Raw genomic sequence first — 5,235 nt, 5'->3', positions numbered from 1 at the left:
GCTTTACCTGAAGACCGATGGCATCGTGCTTTGGTCTTCAAAGTCGTTTACTTATGAAATTGCCAGAATTTCACACTGCATTTCTGTTCTGTACAGCTAAAGCATTCGGTCCTAGCGTCAGGCGGCGAGTCAACTCACAAAAATAAGTTTCTGAGTATATACCACAATAAATTATCATTAAAATTTGTTGCGTGCATTAAGTGTATGTGGCTGTGTATTTCTGCGCTTACATATTCCTCTAGTAGCTCCAACAAACAGCCTTTCAGTGCTGTATGAAGTATTTCTAGGTTGTTTTGGATACCACTCTCTGAACATGCCTCAGCTCCAGTGCAAACTCTTGTTATATTTATACGTACGTTTCTGAAAGGGAAGCGCAAAATTCCTTCCCGCCTGACCAGCATGTTGCTTGTCACAGTCTTCACAGCTGAGCCTGTACAATGTACTCCCCAGTGGTGTTCCTAATCTGAAAATGTAAGTTCACCTTACATTTTTAGTTCTATTTTGCGTATGGATTTCAGCTTACTTTCCCCTCACTTTTATACAGTAACATTTAAGCCCTTTGTGTATAATTCTGTCTGCTTGCTGTACTTTGTGAAATGTTTTTAACAGGGTTCAAGTAGACTATTTTAACACAAAGGTTGCCATGATGTCACTTCATGGTGGGCATTTGCATTTCTTTACAGTACAATTTGTCGTATTTTCATTGGCTTCTAGAGAAATTATAATCTGAATTACTGCTGTGTATAAGAAACAAAATAGTGTTCTGTTTAGGAGAGGGTTATAACATTTAAACAATTTGTGTCCTGTTCTTCTTTGCAATACATTTTTTTCAGTTCTTTAATTCGCATTGTTTATCGTGGTCACCACTACATCTGTAGTGCTATTCTATTTTAATGCTTAGTTCATTTTCTTTCCACTAAATAGCTAAATTTCTTTTTGTTATAACTGCTTCAATTTACTCAAGATACATATTTGAGTAATTACATTCTGGTGACGGAGTCTCCACTTGAGGTATGTAGCTGAAGCGTATTGCCCAATATTGATTTAGATTCCTCTATGACAGACTCTATTTTTAAATTTGTACTGTGTATTAAGGTATTCACTTCAGCAGTAGAGATTTTGCACAACTTTTGATTCTTCTTTTTAATATACACTCCTGGAAATGGAAAAAAGAACACATTGACACCGGTGTGTCAGACCCACCATACTTGCTCCGGACACTGCGAGAGGGCTGTACAAGCAATGATCACACGCACGGCACAGCGGACACACCAGGAACCGCGGTGTTGGCCGTCGAATGGCGCTAGCTGCGCAGCATTTGTGCACCGCCGCCGTCAGTGTCAGCCAGTTTGCCGTGGCATACGGAGCTCCTTCGCAGTCTTTAACACTGGTAGCATGCCGCGACAGCGTGGACGTGAACCGTATGTGCAGTTGACGGACTTTGAGCGAGGGCGTATAGTGGGCATGCGGGAGGCCGGGTGGACGTACCGCCGAATTGCTCAACACGTGGGGCGTGAGGTCTCCACAGTACACCGATGTTGTCGCCAGTGGTCGGTGGAAGGTGCACATGCCCGTCGACCTGGGACCGGACCGCAGCGACGCACGGATGCACGCCAAGACCGTAGGATCCTACGCAGTGCCGTAGGGGACCGCACCACCACTTCCCAGCAAATTAGCGACACTGTTGCTCCTGGGGTATCGGTGAGGACCATTCACAACCGTCTCCATGAAGCTGGGCTACGCTCCCGCACACCGTTAGGCCGTCTTCCGCTCACGCCCCAACATCGTGCAGCCCGCCTCCAGTGGTGTCGCGACAGGCGTGAATGGAGGAACGAATGGAGACGTGTCGTCTTCAGCGATGAGAGTCGCTTCTGCCTCGGTGCCAATGATGGTCGTATGCGTGTTTGGCGTCGTGCAGGTGAGCGCCACAATCAGGACTGCATACGACCGAGGCACACAGGGCCAACACCCGGCATCATGGTGTGGGGAGCGATCTCCTACACTGGCCGTACACCACTGGTGATCGTCGAGGGGACACTGAATAGTGCACGGTACATCCAAACCGTCATCGAACCCATCGTTCTGCCATTCCTAGACCGGCAAGGGAACTTGCTGTTCCAACAGGACAATGCACGTCCGCATGTATCCCGTGCCACCCAACGTGCTCTAGAAGGTGTAAGTCAACTACCCTGGCCAACAAGATCTCCGAATCTGTCCCCCATTGAGCATGTTTGGGACTGGATGAAGCGTCGTCTCACGCGGTCTGCACGTCCAGCACGAACGCTGGTCCAACTGAGGCGCCAGGTGGAAATGGCATGGCAAGCCGTTCCACAGGACTACATCCAGCATCTCTACGATCGTCTCCATGGGCGAATAGCAGCCTGCATTGCTGCGAAAGGTGGATATACACTGTACTAGTGCCGACATTGTGCATGCTCTGTTGCCTGTGTCTATGTGCCTGTGGTTCTGTCAGTGTGATCATGTGATGTATCTGACCCCAGGAATGTGTCAATAAAGTTTCCCCTTCCTGGGACAATGAATTCACGGTGTTCTTATTTCAATTTCCAGGAGTGTATGTATACCTTTTCTTCTTGTCAAAATCTTTTCATTTCCTTTTGAAAAGAATGTGTATTCGAACTGTGTATTGCAGTTTTCGCTTGAGGTGTTTTTTTGGTTTTTGTTTTTTTTTTTTTTTGCTAAGATCTGTTTACGATGCATTATTTTTTAATTCATAATGTAACTTTTAATGCTACCTGTAGTTGATTCATTTTATTTCCAAGAAATGTTCACTGCATGTACGTATGCACTCCTAAAGCCATCTTAAGGTGTGAAGGTGTGTGGTTCAGGGTACTTCTTGTAGCACTTTCAATTCATCCCCCCCCCCCCCCCCCCCGCCCGTTTAGAGCGCAGATGCTTCATGAAATGAATGACGATTGCTAAGCCTTCGTATGAGGTCGAATCTCACCCAGTTTTCCTTCATGGCCCTGTAACAAGATATAGGCAGGTGGACGCAATATATTGGTTCGCTCTTCTGAGAATGTACACTCTCAGAATTTTAACAATAAACCACACCGTGATGCAGTCAGGCAGAAAGTTTCTTGCAGCATCTGCCACTGTAGTTGGCTGAGCACTCCATGACGCTCTTGTGCTTGCTAAACGGTAAACCCTAAGAGCAACAATGAAATATACTCATAACTTCATTGGAAAATAGACATAGCTCTGGGTATCTTCTCTCTACAACAAATGGTTTTACCAACCACCTAGAAACAATCAAGAAAGTAGTTGGAAGAAAACACAGGTAAAACCCATCTACAAGAAGGGTAGTGGAAATGATGCACAAAACAACAGTCCAATATCTTTGACATCTATGTGTCATAGACTTTTAGAACATAATTAACAGTATGACCTCCATGCCCACCAGCATGGATTCCAAAAACATTGAGCATATGGAAACCAACTCACACGTTTCTCACATGACATACTGAAAACATTGGATCAAGGCAGCTTAAGTTGTAAGATGTTGCGGTCTCCTGACCTTCATTGCTTACATATTCCGCCCTCAGAATCATATTCCGCACATCAAGACGCTTCATTCAAGCCCAAACTCGATAACATAAAGTCAATGTTGTATGAATTGATGTAAACGATATGCAAATGACTAATAAATCGCAAGTGCGCACCGTAGTTGAAATACTCGAGGCTGGCGTACACACATACATTCCAGACACGACGGTCACAGGAGCTTTTAGTTCGAGAGAGGCAACCGCACGCCAGGAGGCCGGTCCCAACCCATCTACGTCACTCGGTGGCCGCCCGTGGAGCGGACAGCGTTCGCCCGAAGGACAGGAGGAACGACCCTGTGTTCGGCTTAAAAGCAAATTCCGCTACATTGTGTGGGAGCGGCCAGCCTACGCATTCTTTACACATAGCACGCAGTTTCAGAGATTTTCACAGGGAGACAGCTAACGCCAAACGCTGATACTACAGATTTCCAGATTGGTCGCCTTAAACGAAACGTCATTCTCCCGGTTTAGAAGAGCAATGCTGATTGGCAGACGATATTTCTGACGCCTTGAGCTGAAGGAGTAATGGAAGAGACTGAAAGATATACCCCTTCAAGTCTGGTGTCGAGAGGAACCGTTCTGTTGTCGCTCTTGGAGCGAGGAGCAAGTCTCTCCTCAGTACTTCACTGGGAGAGCACCTCTGTCAAGAGTGAATCGAAGTGCGACTCTCTATATTGAGTCCTTGCGATGAAGTGTTGTTCACTGTGTTGGCCGACACACTTATTGTGCGGTGTGAACGGACAATTTTATACTTAAACGCCTGCGAGCGAATTTTTGAGTGGCATCGCGGTGGACTGGTTATCTGACCAGTGTACCACGCCAATAGTTAGACTAGGGGCGAATAGGAATCCTTGGATTCAACAAGGTGTAGGGAGAGTTTGATTGGCGAAGGTCAATCCAGATAGAACGAGAGTTATCTTATTTGCCAGCAGCGAGCGGCGCAGACAGCAGTCGTCGCACCTTACGGTATTGTGTGCTACAGCTAGTGCGAGCCCCATATTTCCTCCACAACAGCACACTTCACTGCACTTCACTCGCAACAGCCTCGACCGTACCTAGCAACATTCTAAAGGATAATTATTCAAGTTGAGTAGGCGCGGCTCTCAGCCATTCTGCCAAGTCAATAAAAATCTTAAACTTTGTATAGAAATTTCATTAGCGAATCCTATCCTTGAGAGGTAACTTCACATTCCGAAAAGAACCAGGATATAACTTGTTCAATTCATAACTAAAAGTGCCATTGTGATTTCTCAGAATTATTGCAAAATAAATAATAATTTTCGTTAGTTTCATGTTTTTCTTACACTAACTAGCACTACTCCAGTACCCAAGTATCCCACTAGTTACGTAAGAAATTTTGTGAATTTTTGTGTCATTTCCTTACAGCGGACGACTCCAGACGATATTTATTGCTGAACGTTCTTAGGCATTTCTCTTTAGAACGTTAGGAGCGTCTGTCTGACTTCTGTAGTAGTGTGTGTGTGTGTGTGTGTGTGGGGGGGGGGGTTAATTGTATCTTGCAGGAGCCACAGGGTAAATGGTACATCTCAGATTAATCCGTCGTGCAGAATAACAGAATAGCAGATCAACTCCACGCTCACAAGGTACGTGCAGTATTTCTTGATTTCCGAAAAGCATTTGACTCAGTACAACACCTATGCTTATTGTCAAA

Source organism: Schistocerca nitens, chromosome 11 (genome assembly GCF_023898315.1).
Source record: "Schistocerca nitens isolate TAMUIC-IGC-003100 chromosome 11, iqSchNite1.1, whole genome shotgun sequence".
Classification (NCBI taxonomy): Eukaryota; Metazoa; Arthropoda; class Insecta; order Orthoptera; family Acrididae; genus Schistocerca; species Schistocerca nitens.
This window is presented reverse-complemented; position numbering follows the sequence as displayed.